We start from the raw sequence: 23,156 nt of genomic DNA, 5'->3' as shown, positions 1-23,156 counted from the left end.
TTTTCTCTTGGGAAGTTTTTTGATTACCGCTTCAGTTTCTTTGCTGGTAATAGGTTTGTTAAAATTTTGTGTTTCTTCCGTGGTCAGTTTTGGAAGGTTGTATTTTTCTAGGAAGTTGTCCATTTCTTCTAGGTTTTCCAGCTTCTTAGCATATAGGTTTTCACAGTAGTCTCTAATAATTCTTTGTATTTCTGTTGGGTCCATCGTGATGTTTCCTTTCTCATTTCTGATTCTGTTGATGTGTGTTGATTCTCTTTTTTCTCTTAATAAGTCTGGCTAGAGGGTTATCTATTTTCTTTATTTTCTCAAAGAAGCAGCTCTTGGTTTCATTGATTTTTTTCTATTTATTCTTCTCAATTTTGTTTATTTCTTCTCTGATCTTTATTATGTCTCTCCTTCTGCTGACTTTAGGCCTCATTTGTTCTTCTTTTTCCAATTTGGTAACTGTGACATTAGACTATTCATTTGGGTTTGTTCTTCCTTCTTTAAATATGCCTGGATTGCTATATACTTTCCTCTTAAGACTGCTTTCACTGCGTCCCACAGAAGTTGGGGCTTTGTGTTGTTGTTGTCATTTATTTCCATATATTGCTGGATCTCCATTTTAATTTGGTCATTGATCCATTGACTATTTAGAAGAGTGTTGTTAAGCCTCCATGTGTTTGTGAGCCTTTTTGCTTTCTTGGTACAATTTATTTCCAGTTTTATACTTTTGTGGTCTGAAAAGTTTTTTGGTAGGATTTCAATCTTTTTTAATTTACTGGGGCTCTTTTCGTGGCCTAGTATGTGGTCTATTCTGGAGAATGTTCCATGTGCACTTGAGAAGAATGTGTATCCTGTTGCTTTTGGGTATAGAGTTCTATAGATGTCTATTAGGTCCATCTGTTCTAGTGTGTTGTTCAGTGCCTCTGTGTCCTTACTTATTTTCTGTCTGGTGGATCCGTCCTTCAGAGAGAATGGTGTGTTGAAGTCTCCCAGAATGAATGCATTGCATTCTATTTCCTACTTTAGTTCTGTTAGTATTTGTTTCACACATGCTGGTACTCCTGTGTTGGGTGCATATATATTTATAATGGTTATGTCCTGTTGTTGGACTGAGCCCTTTATCATTATGTAATGTCCTTGTTCATCTCTTGTTACTTTCTTTGTTTTGAAGTCTATTTTGTCTGGTACTACTATTGCAACACCTGCTTTTTTCTCCCTATTGTTTGCATGAAATATCTTTTTCCATCCCTTGACTTTTAGTCTGTGCATGTCTTTGGGTTTGAGGTGAGTCTCTTGTAAGCAGCATATAGATGGGTATTATTTTTTTATCCATTCAGTGACTCTATGTCTTTTGATTGGTGCATTCATTCCATTTACAATTAGGGTGATTATCGATACGTATGTACTTATTGCCATTTCGGGCTTTAGATTTGTGGTTACCTAAGGTTCCAGATTACTTTCCTTACTATCTAAGAGTCTAACTTAACTCACTTAGTATGCTGTTACAAACATGATCTAAAGGTTCTTTTCTATTTCTATTCTTCCTCCTTCATTCTTTATATATTAGGTATCAAATTCTGTACTTTTTGTCTATCCCTTGATTGACTTTGGGGATAGTCAATTTAATTTTGCATTTGCCTAGCAATCAGCTGCTCCACCTTCCCTTGAATGATTTTACTACCTCTGGTGACAGCTATCCAACCCTAGGAACACTTCCATCTATAACAGTCCCTCCAAAATTGACTGCAGAGATGGTTTGTGGGAGGTAAACTCTCTCAGCTTTTGCTCATCTGGAAATTGTTTAATCCCTTCTTCAAATTTAAATGATAATCTTGCTGGATAAAGTAATCTTGGTTCCAGGCCCTTCTGCTTCATGGCATTTAATACATCATGTCACTCCCTTCTGGCCTGTAAGGTTTCTGTTGAGAAGTCTGATGTTAGTGTGATGGGCTTTCGTTTGTATGTGATCTTATTTCTGCCTCTGGCTGCTTTTAACAGTCTGTCCTTATCCTTGATCTTTCCCATTTGAATTACTATATGCGTTGCTGTTGTCTTCCTTGGGTCCCTTGTGTAGGGGGATCTATGGATCTCCATGGCCTGACAGACTATGTCCTTCCCCAGATTGGGAAAGTTTTCAGCAACTACCTCCTCAAAGACACTTTCTATCCCTTTCTCTCTCTCTTCTTCTTCTTCTGGTATCCCTATAATGCGAATATTGTTCCGTTTGTATTGGTCACACAGTTCTCTCAATATTCTTTCATTTTTAGAGATCCTTTTTTCTCTCTGTGCCTCAGCTTCTTTGTATTCCTCTTCTCTAGTTTCTATTTCATTTATTGTCTCCTCCACTGCATCCATCCTGCTTTTAATACCCTCCATCGTGTTCTTTAACGATTGGATCTCTGACCTGAATTCATTCCTGAGTTCTTGGATGTCTTTCCGTACCTCCATTAGGATGTTGATGATTTTTATTTTGAACTCCCTTTCAGGAAGAGTCACGAGGTCCATATCATTTAAATCTTCCTCGGTAGTTGTATTAACAACTTTACTCTGGACAAGGTTCCTTTGGCGTTTCATGTTTGTATATGGCGCCCTCTATTGTCCAGAATTCTCTATTCTGGAGCTGCTGAGCCCCTGAAGCAATGTCAGGGGTCGCAGGGGAGCGGTACTGGTGCCTGGGGGTAGGAAAGAGCTGTTCCCCGCCTCCTGGCTGCTGTGCCTGTCTCCACTGCCTGCGCCAGTGGGCCGGTCACACAGGTATAAGTTTTTGTCCCAGAGCAGCCAGATATGGATCTCTGCTTTCCACAAGCAGCTGGAATCCCAGTGTCCCCAGGAACTCTGCCTGTATTAACTTTCCAACCCAGTAGTCATGTGAGTCTCATGAAAGCACCATGAAATGTAGGTTTGTGCTCCCAGCGCAGATCTCCAGAGCTAGGTATTCAGCAGTCCCAGGCCTTCCACTCCCTCCCTGTTCCATTTCTCTTCCTCCCACCGGTGAGCTGGGGTGGGGGAGGGGCTGGGATCCCACGGAGTCACAGCTCTGGTGCGTTACCCCGTTTGCTGAGGTCTGCTCTTTTCTCCAGGTGTGTGCAGTCTGATGCCATCCTCTTTCCTGCTGCTCTCTCAGGATTAGTTGCGCCAATTAAATTTTCTAATTGTATCCAGTTTTAGGAGGAAGCCTCTGTCTCTCCTCTCATGCCACCATCTTTAATCCCTCTTCCATTTTATTATATTTTGTAATACATAATTGTAGATATATAGAAAAAAAGTTATTACTTTGTATGTTATTTTCTATCCTTAAGAAAACTAGGAATTTCATTTATTTTGGCTTTGTACATTGTCATTTATATTGTTTTGGTTAGCCATAAACTCTTAAGATATGTAAAGAAACTTAAGAGATCACCTAGTTCACATCTCTCATTTTTACAGATGAGAAAAATGTAAGCCCAGACATGTTAAATGACTTGTTCAAAATGACACAGCTAATTAGTGGCAGAACCAGTCCAGGAACCAGACCTTACTACTCTCAGAACAGTAATCCTTCCACATAGCTAATTAGAGATGATCACAGTTCCTTAGGCTACCATGAAGTTGTAGGATTCTGACTCAGATTCGTATCTGGTTGGCTAATTTACTGTGTCTCAAGGCAAGTCCCTTTAAATCTTTTCACACACTTCAGTACTTTCAACGAAATTTGTTTTCTTATTCATAGGGTGTGCCACCACTTAACCCTCTAAAAGGAAGGCAGAGTTCAGGTCAGTTTTGCCTACCTTATTCCCAGTGCTTAGCACAATGCCTTGCATATTATGAAATAATGACATTTCTTGAGGTAATGTGACTGAACGTGCTGCATGTGTCAGAACACATGCCAAAATTCTATATGACACAGATGAGGTAAACAGGTAAGTTCTTCAACTCTTTAGTAAGATGAGACTTTTTGGGTGTTGCTTATGAGAAGGAAAAGGAGGGAGGGTGGGAGGGGCAGAGAAAGGTAGAGGAGAGAATGAGAAGGCATGAATGTGTGTGTTTGGGTGAGTGAATAACCTTGACCTATTTCAAATGATTGTTAATGTAGAAAAATGTTACACTGTTAATATAAAGGGCAAACTGAGTGTGTTGCATTAGTCTCTGTTGTGCTGGATTAGTGTCTGTTACATGTATGCTCTCTATCTTTGGGTTTTTAGAAGATAAACTCTGTTTTGTGAGAGGCTGGGTATTATATATAACAAAGTGTTATATTTGCAAATCTATAAAGGCCAGCACAAAGGAAGGAGGCATCCTGCTCAATCTAAATATAAAGCAGGTACAAATCCAAATTGGAAGTGTCATTGCTTAAAAGCTTTTATGAAATAAAAACCATAAATCACATGATTTTAGAATTGGAAAATAACTTCTATGGACTTTATGGTTATTAGGTTAAATGATCTGCTTAAATTATCCAATGTGGATAGTACTCTATCTCAGGGCACTCTTTTCTTCACTTGTTTTAGAAGAATAAAAATTACAAGAATAAAAGAATTTTGAAAAACAAACAAACCAGAATTCAAGTCTTTAGTTACAAATAAGCTGTTATCTAGGACAATAATTATTTGCTTATATTATCTCTGCAACTGGCCATTATCCACTCGTGAACTGTGTTGTGATCCTATGACCAAATCTGAGAGCCAAAGGGTCACTTTTTTTTCATCTGATGGTGAAAAAAAATAAGATGCCCAGGGTCATAGCAATAAGTACTATTCAGTGGGGTCCCTGCATCTCACACTAACTTAATGAGGAATCTTTGTTGAAGTCTACATAGTAAATATTTTACTTACTACTATATTTATATTGAATATACATTCTAACACTTAACTAAAATTTGATAGAAATATAATTGAACAATTAAAATATATTTGTAATGACACTCATTACAATGTGACCAAAGCAAATTCTTTTGGGTACTTAATAGTGAGCTTTCACCAATGAAGTAATTAGCAAATTTTTAAGAGTTCATGTTGAATATTTTCAAGGTAAACCTTATTTTTATTTGTCATGTAAAACATATCAAGGCACAGACTTTAATTGCTATCTACAATGCTTACTTTCAGCTCTCTAGTGCTCTAATAGTTTTGAATGATGTAAAAAACCTTAATCTCCCTTCTGACTGGGACTCACTAGTATCTCCTTATAATGTTCATTTGTTTAAAAAAAACTTGGATTATCTGTTTTGAAGGTAGGGTAAATCATATTTTGATTCCATCTTGGTGAGGTCACTTGCTTCAAATTAACTACGATTAATTGGGTGGTAGGAACAGGACTTACAAGTGAAAAGGAGCTTGAAAGGTTTTGGAGGTAAAAAATTATCACGTTGTCCTTCATTCAATCTCAAATTTTTGAGACCAAATTAATCTTGGTTACTTCTCTGGAAAGCTACTTTTTTCAAATTTGACATCTGATGGCAACACTAACGAACTTATTTTCTAGGATCAGAGTGAAAAACTAGTAAGATGAAGTATGAAATCTTGAGCCTCTGCTCAAGGCTGTAAAAATTTGGGAATTGTTTTGTTCATGTGTTCTTGTCCTGAGGTGGGGTACAGCACTGATTCTTGAGAAAAACTCTGGGCTTTCCTGAAGTATCCTCTCCGGCCTACCTTCCTGTGGACCAAGAGGCTAGCTGTCGAGGAGGGAATACTCATTAGGTTCCTTGGTTTCTATAAAAAAATGTCACCTTTACCTGTTTATTTGATCTCTAAAGTTTAGGAATTCACCCTGAATCAATCACACAGACTATCTGCACTTCAGGATTTCTAGGAGGAGAGAAGACTCAAAGCTCCTGTTCATCTAGTAGACGAGCCTGGCTGAAAGGAGGTTTACATAGAAGAATTATTGTAAAAATAGGCATTCTCTCTGTTTCTCCACAGATACTAGATTTTAATTAGATTCAAGCAGATCCATCAGAATGTTATAATCTTGGATCATATTTTCCTAACAAACTAGATTTCACTATGGTGCTTATTTATGGTTTTATTGATAGACATTAATGGACATTTTACTGAGGTACGAAATCTATTCTTTCATTTCTTCAATTATGTTGTTGAGGATATTATATATCACATGGTGATAATGATGATAACAAGACAGTAATAACTACATAAAAAAACACTTGCGTGTTTACAGTATTTCATTTAATAAGAAAACCCTCTACATGAAGCTCCATGTAAGAATTCCTGTTCAGAGAAAGCTCTATGGTGAAGCATGTAGCTGTTCGAAAATCTCTTTTTGGCTTTAGTTGTCAAGAAGCCTATAACAAGGGACAGCAACTCTGCAGGCTCTTCTGGTGTGTGAATTGTGTTCTGTTTTTCTCCTGCTCTTGACTAATTACTTTAATGTATACTTCCCTTTTTCTGGTTTTTGAAAATACACACATCACCATTACTTTGCTATAGGATCAAATAATTTACAGAAAAATAAATTAATAGTTGTATAGGAACAAATGATTAATAAATCTGTATAAATGGAAAAATCTGGATAGTAATATTCTTGTAAGTACATTCTGATGATCAAATGGATTAAAGTATATAAGCTGTCCAGCATCTTGGGACACATCATGGCCTCAACCAATTTAAAGTTCCCTTGCCAAATCATTCTCCTCAGATATGCTATGAAATTTTGCAAATAACCTCATCACTCATGTACATAATTCTCATCTTTTTTTTTCCACAGTGAAAACTGTTTTATAGGAAACTGTAATAGTTTTACCCACTTATTCTACCATATCCTTAGGGAAATCTCAGTGATTTTTTTTCCACAGAGTAGGAAACTTTTGACTTCTACAGAAAAGCTACAGGAGAGGATTAAAGGAAGGAGAAAGGTGAAAAAATTGTATGCAGAGACCTCTCAAAAATAAAAGAAATGCCTTTACATAAGCAGAGTGATGGTGGCATCAAGGTAGCTTTGGGAGTTTGGGGACACAGTTGGGAAGAGGAGAGAATTATACCTGATGGTGATATTATACGCAAACTTTGAAAATACCTATATAATATTTTATAAATTACTAGAGTTCTCATATCAGGTATCCATCCAAGGACACTGGTTACCAAAAACAGTATGAAGTGCTATGTTTAGAATTCTGAAGTTGCATCTGGACTTAGCATGAAAAAATACACTAGTGGATCAACTAGCAATATGATACACATGCAGCCTAAAGAAGGGCTGAGCAATGTCCCATATTTGCCATTCCTGCTGTGTACAAAATTAGAAAATAAAAACAATGATGATAATGTTAAGACAACTTACAGTTATTATAGTCAGTGAAAATATAAGAAATATACACACATTCAAACAGAAGAAAAAGTGATGACTTTTTTTTCTGTTTCACACATATATATTATTATATACTTAAAATTTTTTTTCATAGACATCCTAAAAAGTTTATTCAAACTCAGAAAATACCAAATGGCTTTCAAGGTCAGAGTCTGGGAAATATTTCCAATTATATTTTCTCCTTAAAAATGTTACCATGAAGAAAGGGAGAGTTCACCTTACATTATCATTGCTATGAAATACACCAACCCAAATTCATGCTTCAAACAACTATCATCAACTTTGCATATGAATTTGCACTTAGGCAGGGTGCAGCCTGAGTTGCTTGTCTCTGCTCCATGTAGCATCAACTGGGGCAACACAAAAGCTGGGAGTGACTTAATGGCTGGGGACTGAATTTCTCTTTAGACAGGAAGTGGAAGCTGCCAGTTTTTTTAAGGTCTAGACCTGGTACAGAACCATTTCACTGTATTGTAATGGTCAAGTAGTCACAAAGCCCAGATGCAAAGGAAGAGGACATAAATCAACTCCTGAAAGGAGAAGTGTCAAAGAATGTGGGGGCCATGTTTTAAAACTAATGCAAATTGAAACTACCAAAATGGTTGAGAGAGGTGCATAAAAAGGATAACAAAAAAAAAAGAAAAAAGAGAATAAAAGGAAACTAGAACATAAGGAATCATTCTATATAAATATCAATAGGACAGTAATTAAAGGTATGAAATGACTAAATAAAGGAAGCATTAAATTTGAAAGCACAGATAAAATAGGTATTGAGAATGTATGATATGTATGCAGTGACCTTCAGGATAAAAGATATGGACATATTTTCTGAACACAGAAGAGTTTATTAGATAATACAGGAGAAGTATAGATATATCACACTTGAAATTCCATGAACTTTACAATCAAGGTCTGCTAAAAAAAAAATCAAAGCAGAAACAATTTAGGAATAGTTAGGAAGTACAAATCTAGGCAAATTTTCTATTTTGAAATCAAATATTTTATTAATGAAGCCTTCCATGATCCAATTTTAATAATTTGTTTTAATATAACTCAAAATATTAGTCTTACCAAGCTCTTCATCTTATCTAAGAAGCAAAGATGTAAAATTATCATATCTATCTAAAGTAACAAATAATCAATACTTTTTGTTCTCTTTCTACAGTGAGTTGCAGTTCAGTCAATTCATACAGCACAAGTAATTAGTAACAATAGTAATAATAATGATAAATGAAAGCCAATATTTACTGAGTATTATATACTAGCAATTATTCTAAGTGGTTTACATGTATTAGCTTATTTAATGCTCACCATTAATATCCCATTTTTACCAGCGAGGAAACTGAGGCACAAGAATTTCAGGATTACCCAAAGTCACTCAGCTAATAAATGACCAAACTAATTAAGGCAGTCTGACTCCAAGCCCCAAATCAAACCCACTATTCTTTGTAAAAGGCAAAAAGTAGTACATGACTGAAAAGCATTCTTCATAATCCATGAAAACAACAGTATTCAAATATAGAGTAGAATCTTTTAATCTGGATCATTTCATCAAAAAAGAATGAATTAAATCCTAGAAGGAAATAAAATGACTATTTCTCAAACCCTTTGAAACAGGAAGGAGGTCAAAGACGTACAAATCCAAAGAAAAAATTGATAATAAAACAGTTACAATATGCCCTGCTTCCCTGTCTCACACTGTCTTCAAGTAAACAAAATGAGAAAGATTCATTATCTGTCGAGAAGCAAGTATAGGAACTAAAGGGGATTTTTTAAACTAACAATGAAATTATGAATGATACCTAAAAGAACTTCTACTGAATGTATTTACAGAAGATCCATTTGTAGAACTCAAGATACCCTCAAGGGTTAAACTTGAACAAAATTTCATTTTATCCCATCTAGTGAAGATCAAAGTTAAAGCTTCTTAAAGAAGGGATTTGCCTGCAAGAAAATGATAAACACTCAAAATTCACAATCTGTTTTGTTTAATAAGATCAGATGCCATAAAGCCTAAACAGAAAGAAGAAAAGTTTTTAAGGATAGTTTTTAAATGAAAACCAGAGAGAAATTAACGATAAGAGTTGTCAGCTGTAAGAATGCTCTATATAATTAATCTTCCAGTTCACTAATGGAGATTACTCAACTTTTAACTTAATCCTTTAAGGGAATGATTTATTGGGGCAGAGAGTGCTGAGGAGGGCATGGCCTCTCTAGCCCTGTCAATTTTTTCTTTTTTAAACAAGACTTAATATATGCAGTATTCTAGATGGTGAAGATGGAGAGATGACATACAAAAGTCCTAAAGAAACAAAGCCCAGTAGAGGAGGCACACATCAAATCCCTTTTTATAACTGTGTAGTAGTAAATTCTATAATACAGATATGAAGAGGGAAACAAGAGGAACACAGCTGTTAACTCAGTCTGACGGAGGGTAACTATGGCTTTTAGGAGAAGGTAACACCTGAAATGATTCCTAAACAACAGTAAAATTTAGCCAAGAAGAGGAAACAAACACCACAGCTCTGAAATGATAATCTGAATCACTTGTACTTTGTGGTTCTGGCAGAGCTCATAACAGTTACATGAATAGGACCAGCAATTATCAGACAAGAATCACAAGCACTGGAATCATATATATTACGATTCTCATCCTTCCTCCTTTCCCATCTTTTCTTCACCAAGTGTTCAAAGTGATTTTTATGAGGTAGGTACTTTTTTAAGCAATGAAGACAGGAAAATAAACAAAAAAAACCTCTTTGAAATGTCTTAAGGCAAGTTGAAAATCAAGTCTTTTTTCTTATAAACATGAAAAAGATCTTTCAAAAGTTTAGCTATTATCCCAAATTATCTTCAGGATAAAAATGGCAGGTAACAAAGATATCCAACAATGGCTCACTTTGTAGAATGGACACTGATATTGTTCCATATCTTAAATATACATGCTATAATTTCAGTGAATGAGAAGGAAGAGGTAAGTTGATTGAGAAGAGCTATGTTCAGTCATTCATAAATATTTATTGATTGTAACCAAACAACTTATATCCAGAACATATCAAATTCCTTCAAATCAATAAGAAAAAAATATATAAAATTAGAAAAATGGGCTAAACACTTAAATGGACACTTCATAAAATAAGAAATTCATGTGGCTAATGAAAAGCTACTGAAGTTTTCTGGTAATGAGAGAAGTGCAAATTAAAAGTAAAATGATTTACATTTGGCTAAAATAAAAAGGGTGACAATACCAAGTGGTGAGAAGGTAGAGAAGCATTAGCTCTATACACTATTGGCCAGAAAAGAAATTGGTATAACCACTTTGGAAAAGTTTCACATTGCCTAGTAAATTTGAAATTACACATACCCTATTACACAACAACTCCACTTTCAGGTATGGCATTTAGAGATCATGTGCAGGTGTACCAGGACACAGAATGTTCAGAGCAGCCTTGCTCATACTAGCTGCAAATTGAAGACAACAATTGCTCATCAACAACAGAGAGGTTTAAAAAAAAAACTTTGCAATATGTTCACACAATGAAAAATTATATAGCACAGAATGAATACACTATAACTACATGCAAACCCATGAATTTTAAGAACAGTGTTGAGAAAATGGAGACCCAAGAGAATATATGTGATTCCAGTTTGAAACAGGCAAAACTAAAAGCAGGCCAGTGTGGTTACACTTTAGTAAAAGAGTGGTCCAAGGTGAGGCTGGAGAAGTAGAAATCATGGAAGAACTTGTAGCATTATTAAGAACTCTGCAATTTTATCCTAGGGGCAAATGGAAGCCAGTAAAGGGTTTTCCATGCAAGGGAGTGACAGGTTCCGATTTACAGTTTAAGATGTCCTACATGCTATGTAAGGAATGGATTACAGGGAGACAAACTGGACATATGACTTGTAAGTCTAGTGCAATGGTCTAGGCAAGAAATGATGATGACTTGCCTAGAGTAAAGCAATGAAATTGGGATTAGTGGAAAGATTAAAATGAATCTTAGGAGGCTACACAGCATGCTAATAATAGAATGGAGCTGAGCTGCTGTTTTGAACAACTGGAAAGATGTAATAAAGGGACAATGAAAGAGGAGCATAATGAGGATATGGGCAGGAAGATAAAAGAATTTAGGACAATCTTGCCTGTTCAACATTTAAGCAGAGATAACAAGAATTTGGCCATGTAAATCTGAAGTTCAGAAATGGTGTGGGTTGGACTTTAGGATGTGTTGCATATAGATGATATCTGAAGTCCTGGGAATGGATCAGAATCCCTTAAGATGAATATATATAGAGAAAATAAATGAGTACAGGACCATTCCATGAGGAACACTTAGGAGTTAGATGGAGAAAGAGACCGAGAAGGGGCTTATTAATGGATTAAGACTGAATAACAGCAATGTGTGATATGGAGGACAATTATCTGGTTAATGAACCTGGCTTCTCAATATAGTGTAAGTGTGAAAGATAGTCTTTGGTAGTATAAAGGTCACATACAGGAAATACAACTTATTTTCTACATATTATATAAAATTCCTACTTTTCTGTAATAGTCAAACAATATCTAAAATAGAATTTATCCTCCTTCAGCTCTGTTCATTGTCCTATGCTTCCTCTACCTTGTTTATTGATTTTATCTAGAGAGCTTTATTTGTCCTACACTCATTTTTATAATGTATGTATAAGTAAATTCATAAACAATATTTTTCATTGCCTCTTTCATTTTTTATTATTACTGTGGTTCTTGTTTTCACTGCCTAAAGTGCAGTTCGGATCACACTGCTCTGCAGATAGAGGCAATGGCTCTCAAAAGCCTGCAAGCTTTCATGAGCACCTATCATGTGTTCTTCCCTCATAAAGGATGGGGGATTGAACAAATAAGCAAAATTTATGCCCTTATGAAGCCTACTTTCTAGTAGGAAAGCCTGATGCTAGGCCACTAATCAGACATACAATATAATGTTAAAGAGTAATGAGTACTATGAAGAAAAATAAAGCAAATAAATTACGAGAGGAAGAAAATAAATAAAACAACAAAACATTTTGTCCCTCCATCTTCAACTGTGTTGCTAGCAAGTTTCATGTATATCTCTATTTATCACTTCATTTCTTCTGCCTTTTATAGTCCTTTCTTCTGGATTCTAAGATCAAGGAGGCAGGGATTATGATTCTCTGTGCCCCTCTAGCTCCTCTCACCTTGATACACTGAATTCAAATGCACCATTTTTTTACTAAGCCATTAGTGCTCCTAAAAGAGGCCAAGAAAGTTTAATTCACTATAAATGATTATCAGTGATAATTAAAATGTAAACAAAATCTCTAATTTGTTCATTTTTTTCTGTGACTATTTGTTTCTACTTATTCCTTAGCTATAACATATAGTCTTAGTCATGTTTATAAATTAGTTAATGTTTATCAAGATAGAAAATCACACTGTGTCTGCATTACCACTTTTGTTCTCTGGTTAGATGGCCTGTCACCTTTATCAAGAGACTCAGTCTGCCAATGTTTGCTAAATTTAGCAAAGTAATAAATTGTGCTCATTTTTACTCTTTGATTTCCAAGTAAAAAATTGTGTATTTTCAACATGCCTTTGATGTCTTGATGTCCCTAAAAGTGACAATGAAGTAAGTAAATCGTAAGGCTGAGAACATAAGTTTTACACTGACACAATTAACCAGTTGATCAAAGCATCTAAAGTCAACCTCAGAGTAGGGAAAGAAGATCTGATGGAATGCCTGTTTTGGAAAAAGCTCCTTGTGATGTATATCCTTTCCTGACCAACCCCAACTTTCTGACACAATCTCATTTCACAGATAAGGAAGTTAAGACACAGAGTGATTAACTTGTGAAAATCATATGGGCAATGAAAGGCAAAGCCAGGATTAGAATTCAGGACAGCCGTTTCTTGTTCTGTCAGGGTTCTTTTTACTATCTCTAGCATTTCTGAAACAGGGCCTCCACAAAATCTGTGACATAGGGCAAGTAAGACTGAGAGATGCTGTGCTAAGTAAGCAAAGTTAAAGTGGATTACTTCAGGATTTCTTAAAATCTAAAATATGCTAATGTATGTTGAGATTCTCTAAAAGAGGCATACTAGATTTTCAAATGTAATTGGTGAAGAATTTTTTTAACAAAACTCTTAATAATAGAGACACAGAAAATAGTTTTGGGAACTTAAATATACCTCCTTTATTTTCAACTTATTTTTACTTCATTAAAACACAGTAATAACACACAGTAATTAACACACAGTTTACATATTACAAAGAACCTCTGAAGTGATTTTACTTTTCTACCAAATAATGTAAATTAGGAAGCAGTTATTAATTTATAGTTAGTCAAAGGTCAAATCCGGTGAGTTTATTACCCAAATGTGGTATTTTGATCACAGTAATATTGGTCACTGCATGTATGTTTCTACACATACAAAATTAAACTACATGTTTAAATTAGTTACAAAATAAAGCAAATTAATGGCATATTTTACAACAGATCTCAGTGAGCCTTTAAAGACACCACATTTCTAGAATTAATCATGTTTTATTTCCATTTTATGATGAAAACATTTGAAATCTGCATTTCTGGCAAATATGTTTAAATTTTAATTCTTCCTCTGACAACAGGAATATTTGGCTTCAATTGCTTTAAAAGAAACTCTGAAAATCAATAACAAAGAGGACAATGTAGTTTTGAGAGTACGATAAAAATAGTAACTAAAATGCTACTGGTTATACAGGATCTGTTGTGAATAGGTCAGCTCAAGGTCCCAGGTAAACATCTTGTTTGTGTCCTGAAGCCTTGTTTTCTGCATGCCTTATACTCTCAGTAGGGTCCTCCTACACAGGCCTATACATCGGGCCACTGCACCCTATCGATCTTCTTTAAATCTCCAGAATAATAAATTTCAAGGCAACACAGCAGAAGCCAACTAAAGCCCTTTAATTACATCACTGCTGAAAGGAAATCATTGATCAATGGCATTATGGGAAAATAAACTGCCCCCCAAACCAGATCAAAGTCAATAAAATAGCTGACTAGCTGCCCCATTTGGGACTTCTGCTAGATTAGTGCTCATGGACAAGCAAAAGAGACAATTCTAACGCATGCTGCTTAACTATCTTTTTGAAGCTCTCCCTGGCAGGTGTCATGCTCTGAGCATGGCTTACTCTAATTAAATATAATATTATCAATAGATCTTCATATTGATCCTTAAAATCCCCCCTTCTATATGAAAAATTAAAAGCCTAGAGGGAGGGCTTCAAGGGTACCAAATTATTTTAGTGATTTTTACTCTTCATCAGTTTTCTTCATGTTGTATTATTCTAATTCTTATCAATATCAAGGTACTAATTAGCTCTGGAATTTTAAATAATGCAAAATGAATAATTTTATAACTCGCTCTTCCTGAAATCAGACAAATTATTTTGGTTTACATGAGTTACATTCTTTGGTCAAAGTCCCAACAGATCATTTTTCCTTTTTCTTGTTGCTAACTATGCTGTTGGTGTTCTTTATTGATGGTATTATTTATGTGCACTGCCCAAAACACATGATGCAACATGGCAAGGAATTCTTTTCTCTCAGGTAGCTAGCTCAGAAAACTGAAAATATTTTAATAAAATAATTTTTAATAGCTTATAAACATCTGTTCATAGTTTTCAAATAGGCAGGATTATTTAAATATTTAAAATCCTATTAATAATCTACACATGCATGTTTCAAAATGTTTTCTTCTGTTTAATTGGGAATAAAAATCTGCAAACAAGTTTGAATCCTCAGGTCCCTTCAAAAAAGAGAGTATAATTTACAACATGTAAATATATATAGATTTACTGGCACTGAAGTTTTCATGTAAAATTTCAGCACTGTACAGTGTTATCTTTAAACTGAATTTGAAAATTTTGAGAGTAATGTAAATTTAAGAACGTATAAGGGAAAACCTAAAATATCAGATACAAAGACTCATTTATGAGTATTACTTCAGCAACTCAACCCAGGAAACGCTAATAACCATGCCTTCTTCCCATTCTACATTTCTTCTTATTCATTCTCTATTCCCTCAGGTGGTTTCATTGCTAATGCCCAAATGGCATCAACCTGTTGTTTAGCACATCTATGAAAAGGCTAGCCTGCTGGCTAATTTACCAAGGGATTAAAGCCCTGAAACCACTTCAATCTGCTACTTTGTTTCCATGTAAAAGCTTTACCCAGGATACCAGCTCCCTCATGTTAAAACTGAAAATCTTTTTAAAAGAAAAGAAAAATCCAATGTAAGAGCTGTTTAAGGGAGAAATTGTATGCCAAAAATAATATTCTACAGCTGTGAACAGTGCTATGAAACTACATTCTGTTGGTCAAATCCTACATTATATATTAAAAGAATTTCAGGTATTAAATGTTTACCATTTCATAAAATCAAAAGAATTAACAGAGGCACCAATGGTGGTATGGGGGAAATGTTAGGGGACCTTGAAGATTAATGTAAAACTGTATATATAGTTCATCATTGCAGCAAAACATTTAATTAAAATTCCTATTTGTGTGCATTTTGTTGAATGACAAAACATGGTAACTGCATTAATTCACACGGGAAAGTGGAGGTTCCATAAAACAAGCAACTCTCCAAGTCTCTGGTTTAATAATAATAAAGACCTAGACTCAGCACTCATAAAAACTGATAGGTACACACAGCAATTCATTTTTCTATATGAATAAATCTGCTAGTTCATATTTTTAAAAATCAGAATAAGATTAAAGTTGATGCATTCTTCATTTTCCTGTTCTTAGTTTAATCTTTCATCATCCAGTAATAATTACAGCAATATCTTCCTTCAATGACTTCTTTACACCATGAAAACCATTACAATAGCACAAAATCTGTGCTAAGTGGCCATTAAAACATTGAGAACAACTTTATATTTTTAAGGGCTTTTCATTACCCAATTTGAATGAGAGGAAACTGAACAAACTGAAAAATGTAGTGAACCTATGTTTTATTGAAAAATAACTGGTTAAAATACAAGCACATATTCATTACATTGTTTCTACACCTTGGTAAATGTTTTACCAATAATTTCAGGGTTATTACAATTAAAGCAAACTATTTATCAAAGATGACAGATTTCCATTTTGAAGTGATCTCAATTTTTTCTAAAAATTTTTTTTCCCAGGCCAGACGAAAACAAATTTCAGTAAATTTACTAGACAAGCCATTATTTCACATGTCACTGATGTTTGTATGTTATAACCTGAGAAGTGAGGAAGGGGGAATTAAAAGTACAATGACAAAACAGTTGACCCAATAAAAGCTGAATTATCAAGTACTTTATAGCTTATAGTAGTGACCTAGAATAGATCATTCAAAGGGGAAGACAAATATTATTGTTTCTCTTCATTTCTTTACTATCATGACTAGTATCCCCTATAACCTATTGGTGCCAACAGCACAGATTTGCTGGAATGAAAAACAATGCCAGCAATGGATGTGTCAGTGCCAAAGGCTTAAGAGAACATGAATGTGCTCTAAGTTAGGATCTGTGAGATATTCAAATTCAAAGTACTTCACATAAGGACAGGACGGACACTCAAGGTCCCATTTCAATCACAATTTTATTACAGCCACAAATATGAAATTCTGACTGCTAATAAAAATACTGAATTTGATGCACTTCTGTGCAAAATTCATGGCCTTGAAAGATATTCTGCAGGCTGTCACCCCCAAGGACAATAATGGATTTGTCTTTAAAGAAAAATGTTTGGAGTATGAATTACAAATATATTGTAATGTTAAATTTTCATATTTTAAATCAAAAAATGTAAATTATTTTCCTTAGTTGGCTTTTATTAACAAAATTAAGTGGAATTTTAAGATGCCCCTTAATCAGGCTTTATAACAATATTCTAAGTATTTATTTTCTACCAAAACTAATGTGAATTTCTTTCTTCTGGTTTAAATCATGGACTGGCATCCTGAATTTTATAGGGTCCAAAATAATAGTCATTAAACAAGAATCTCTTATTAAATTACTCATAAAACATAGCACATATATAAATAATATTAGTAAAAAGTAGAAACTTTAATTTTAGCCTCTGAGCAACAGAGAAAATAGTTTATTTATTTTCAATTATTTTAAGTAAGTCAAGCAAGAATATCAACTAATAAAACTGGGTGTTTTTCCTAATTTATGTCTTGGCCATATTTCCTAAAGACACAATTCTTGAGGAATAAAACACTACTAAATTCTGATTCGAATAAAATTTGAGGTAAACAGAAATATTACTGATCACATCTTTCTTATCTTCACAGAAGTATCCACTTTTTTTTTTCACTTAGAAAAAAAATTGGGAGTAAGCTATACAATAGCGAGTAATTTCTACCAACCCCTGTAATTCACCAAAACCAGATTGCTTCTGTGTCTGTAAAAAAAGGAAGCAAGACATTGGATGCAAAGCTTCAAAAACTATTATTACATGCTTTTCCAGTCCATTAAAAGAAAGTAATTTAATCAGTTTATAGTTTCTCAGGAAAATCTCATTCAGAGAAATTTTATTGCCAGCTATCTAAATAGTAAATACCTATTATCCCCTCAAAATGAGTTTTTGCTTGCCAAGGGCAAACCCATTGCTGTTATTGTAGAGCTCTGTCAGAGAAACTAGAAGTTAAAAAGGTTATAAAGATACCATTAACATCATGGGACTGTCTTGTCAAGACTCAAAAATGCTTAGTAATTGAGGGTTTTATTCAAAGTATATTAGCACCCATAAAAAGAGCACAGTTAATATGATGCTTTAGGGTTTATTTTGTTACAGCCTAGCAAAATCACCTACAAACAGTTGAATACTGTAAATGTATCTGCTGGAGAGCACAACTCATTTTACCATCTGGTTCTAGCTTGAGTCTTTGAAGAAAATGTCAATAATATACACACAGCTTAGAGGCAAATCTAGATCCAACCAATGAGAATGGAGAAAAGTACAAATGATAAAGTAATTTGTCCTGACATCATGCACCCTTGATACAAGTATGAGGGTAAAGCAAAGGGCAAGTGCTCTTTATTTAATTTATATATTTTAACTTAAAAAGAAACTGCTATAACATAGCTTTATTAATGACTGTTAATATACAAAATTACGAATTATTACTTTGAAATAAATGATAAGAAATACAAAATAATTATACTTCTATCATATTACTTGTTAATCCATTGAAGCTTTGCAGAAATAAAATGATCTTCCTTGCTAATTTTCTCATTTTGGAGCTTTTGGACTGATTACATAGAAAATTTCCTACTAAACTTTTTAAATTTAGGAAACAAGTATTACAATTTGACATTATTCACCTGTTAGTTCTAAAACTATATAAGCAATAAACATTTAAAGAAAATCTTCAGATTTATTTGCCTTATATTTTTGGATACTGATCATTGTTTGTATAAATATGAATATACAAAGTTTATAAAAAGAAGCCTGAATAGGGACTAATGTTTCAATAACATCCGTATTTTCTTTCAATAAATCAAATATAAATATAAATATAGGGACAGAAAAAACTCCTTAATTATTTTCTTACTAGGGAAGAAATTAGATGGTCAAACTTTAAGGGCAGCGTATGTCAAGGGAATTATGGAAGCATAGAAATAATTAAACTCTAGCTCTAGTTACTCAAGATAGATTCCAACCCAAACAAGCCTCCTGGGGAATTCCTTTCTGCCTTCCCATCCCAGCTCTGGCATCCCCTCCCTTATTCACTTTTCTTAGACTACTCCCACTCTTCCTTTCTCCCTACACTTTGTATAAAAATTCTACTGTCACCCTTAGTATAAAGAGAGTCTTTAGACAGGAAGTGTGAACTGTTATTTTCTATAAACTTAGCACCTGTCATGTTATCTACACATATAGTAAGGGTTCAAAATGTGTTCACTGAATTGGCAATTAAGCCATGTCTTATTTGAATTGCACTTAATTTGAACTAGTCAAAGACTTCATAACATAGCTTTCGGTGGATAGCCATTCCACCATTTATTGTATGCAATTATTAAACATAAAAATCTTACATATCACATCTTACATGTTATTACATAAGTATATACTTCAAGAAAATCTAAAGTGATTCACAAATGATCCTTCTGGAATCTATACACTTAGTTAAGCTTATTAAATGCCTTATTTTGCTAGCAAGAAAATCAGCTGGACAGTGATCTTAAAGTAGCTATACAAATTATCTTTAAATTTAGTAAGTAAAAGAATACACAGAACAAAAAATTATGGAAGATAAAGTGCTTCTTGGGGGTTGGGAGAGGGGACTAGAGAAGAACAGAACTAAAAAAAAATGCAGCAATCATCATGGAGTATATTATAAACTCACAAAACTGCTAATTTTTTATTTTGTCTCTTAAATAATAATGACAATCCTTCACATTTAGTTTTTATGTAGCTATATAGGGAAGCAGGTACACACTGTAATTTGTACTTCCAAGATAGAGTTCTTCTATTAAACACAAAATATATGTAATATTAACCAATTATGGAGAGTTACTGGAATATATTTAAAATTACATACAAAAGAGAAAGAATAGGTCATTTATATTAAGCATTCTGGAATACTTGGTGTCCTGTATTTATTCTTTCAGATAACATTACTGTGTAGGTAACAAGATTACAACACACCCAAATCCACTCATCAATATATTTCGCTTGTAGATAAGATAACTATTTTAATAAACTAAAATTAGAAATAACCATGATCTTTGATAAATCACTTTGATGAACTTTCAATCAACTTCTCTACTTCTCAGTTTCCCTACCTGTAATGTGGGAAAAATAGTACTGTTCTACTTACTTCATAAATTGTGGTAAGATAAGAAAAATTGTAAATGCTTAATAAAGTAGCTACTACAAAAAAGAATATGTACTTGTTAACACTGTCATTACACTTGGGTTACTTTTTTTCAATTTAACATAGTTTTGGTTTGTTACATTAAGATATTCTTTATTGTTATATAAAAAATTACCTAGTGCTCGCTTTGGGAGCACATATACTAAAATTGGAACGATACAGAGAAGATTAGCATTGCCCCTGCGCAAGGATGACATGCAAATTCGTGAAGCGTTCCATATTAATAAAAAAAAATTACCTAAACTGCCAGGGCATGGACACATGCTGCCCCAACTCTATAACTTTCTTGGTTGTCTACTTTCCCCATTTTGACCAGGCTCGGCCAGGTCCAAGACTACGAGCTTTGACTATGGCTGGCTAGGCTCATTTTACTGGACTCAACTTTAACAGTTTTGAATTCACCATCCTTCCATGGAACGACTTTTGGTATAGTATTTTCCTTTTGGCCCTGTTAATCATCTGGCCCTGAGGCACTTAATTTGGCCTGCCCAACACTCTCCCAAATGTCACTTCATGAAGGAGTTCAAAGAGAGAGGGAAATCTCTAGGCTTCTGGCTCTGAGCCCTGAAATTACCATCCCATAGTCACTCCTTTGATTTAAGGCACAGCAAGACTGCACTCTTTTATCTGAAGAAATTTCACCTAAGCATATGTATCAGATCAGATCAAAATATCTTTCCAGAAGGAAACAAAGGAAGACTTAGAACAGTGGGTCTCAATGGCAGTTACTGTCCCTAGGGCACTGAGGAAATGTGATGTTTGTAGTTGGAGTGACAAGGAGAGGCAAATGGCATTAAGTAGGCATCAAGTCAAGGATTCTAGAGTCCTTACACTGCTCTAGAAAAAATGATTCCATGTCCCACATGACTTCTGAATGCCCTACCAGTCATATATATAAATGAAAAGGCTTATGAATTTTTGAGTTTGGAATCTAAGTATATATAAACACAAAGTATTTTTTAACATGAATTAACTCATGCTAAATTTTCCATGATGTAACTACTGAGTAGACTGAAAGAATACTATACTTTTCTTTGTTCAAAGCTTTATTGAACATCATTGCTGTTTCAGATAAATTGCCCAGGGCATAGTCACACATGAGATATGAATTATCATGATAAAACACATTTGTATTAATCTGTATTTATGGCTATGTCATTCATTCCTGTGTGAATATGTATTTAGTATCTACATATTATGTATATATGCATATGCATGTAAATGTACACTTCAAAATGTCAAATATAAGAAAAAGTTGACAATAGTTGAATATTTGAAATTGGGTTTTATAGCTTTGTCTACAATTGATTAGTTACCAATGTACCTATTATATCAAAACAACTTTTTTCTAACAAAGCAGTCAGACTGTTAAATATGTAATAGTAATGTTTTACACTAATGTTTACCTGAACAGTCCACTCTTCCATTTCCCATGCTTTTCATATGGAGTAATTTTTGATCTTCTTGAAATTATTAAACACAAACTTATTTACTGTAAGCATCTCTTATAACTACTTCATTATGTTTTCTATCATAGTTGTACCCAAGCTGTAAATAAACTGAAATAGTTTATTACAAATTCTTTTCATGCCTCCCTTATATTAGTGAGGAAATTGCATTGATTTTTAAAAATTGTGTGCATAGGTTATTTTCTCTACAAATTTTATTTCAGGGAAGAAAAGGGGATGCTACAGAATCTCATTATAAAAAGAGACCAGTAGGAAATACAAGGCTGAGATCCATGAACCTAAAAAGAAGTCACACTAACCTCTCTTTCCCCTTCTTTAGTTAAAAAATCACTCAGGTCTTTAAGTCTTTGTTCATTGTAGGGAGTAATTAAAAGTCTGGGTTTCTAGCTGAGTAACACTGGTAAAGTTATTTATTTCTCTGGGCCTTTGTTTCCTCATCTGTAGAATGGGGATAACAATAACCATACATAGAGTTGATGCTAAATTTAATGAATTACTGTATGTGTAATATCTGCAACAGTGCTTGGCACATAATAATTGTTTAATAAGTATTAGGTGTTGTTTTTATTTGTTGTTACTACATTATAAGGCCTAGAATGTTCTTTCTTTGCTTTTTTACTGAAAAATAAATACGAATGATTTGAATGAGAAGACTGATCAGCAGAAAAGGAAGTGGGAAATGCAGTCATGGCTTCTTTTTTTAGATAGGTGAAAACTTTAGAAAAACATAATAATTAATGAAAGAGTGATGTACATTTCTAATCAGCAGGGAAATCTGAATTGGATGAGTGAAATGCCTTATTTCACAGTAGTTTAAATTAATCTAAGGGGCAGGGGGCAACATCAACCTAATGCCAAGTTTCATTTACTCCTCCTTTATCTCCCAAGTGAGAACTAATCATTCCTTCTGTAACACTTTGTCCTTATCGATAATTTGTACAATAATTCTTGCTCACATAATAGCTGTATCTATATTTGTTTTCCAACTTGGCTGTAAACGTCAAGAGTAAGGGTTATACTGAAGACTCCCATAATGCCTGGTAAATTATTAGAAGATACCTACATTTATTATTGGGTCCTAGGTATGTTGCCATTTTTTATCAAGACCTTTGACAAGTCCTCTAACTTCTCTAAGCTTCATTTTCTTAAGTTTAAAAATGGGAATGTTAGCGTCTGCATGTCTATTTCATGACAGTAGATAAGAAACATGAAATAATAAATGGAATAAAGTTTAAAAAATGGTAACAATAGATGAATGGAGAGTATTACTACATCAAAGATTATTTTTCTACAAATATGCTAAAGTCCATTACATTTTCATCATGTCCAAGAATGGTTTTTTAAGAATAAAAGAATTTACCTCCAATTTTAATGAAAATCAGAGAGAAATTTGTAAGAAAACTTTATATTATATTACTGTTTGATGAAATACATCTATTCCAGTAAGTAGAGGAAGATTCCACAGCAGTCAGCTAATGTCTGACAAAGATCAACAAACCTGAATC

At 34.0% G+C, this 23,156-nt stretch overlaps 1 protein-coding gene and 1 non-coding gene across 2 annotated transcripts in view; one reads left to right on the top strand and one right to left on the bottom strand.

The window, feature by feature from the left end:
* Window positions 1-23,156, bottom strand: part of RSRC1 (arginine and serine rich coiled-coil 1) — a 470,761-nt gene that overhangs the window by 130,802 nt on the left and 316,803 nt on the right. The window lies entirely within an intron of this gene.
* On the top strand, window positions 20,301-20,407 carry LOC118922021 (U6 spliceosomal RNA). Its single transcript, XR_005028601.2, has one exon. It is a non-coding gene; the product is annotated as a U6 spliceosomal RNA (small nuclear RNA).

This window comes from Manis pentadactyla, chromosome 1, assembly GCF_030020395.1.
Source record: "Manis pentadactyla isolate mManPen7 chromosome 1, mManPen7.hap1, whole genome shotgun sequence".
NCBI classification, from domain to species: domain Eukaryota; kingdom Metazoa; phylum Chordata; class Mammalia; order Pholidota; family Manidae; genus Manis; species Manis pentadactyla.
Note: the sequence above shows the minus strand (reverse complement) of the source record. Positions and strands in the feature narration are given on the sequence as shown.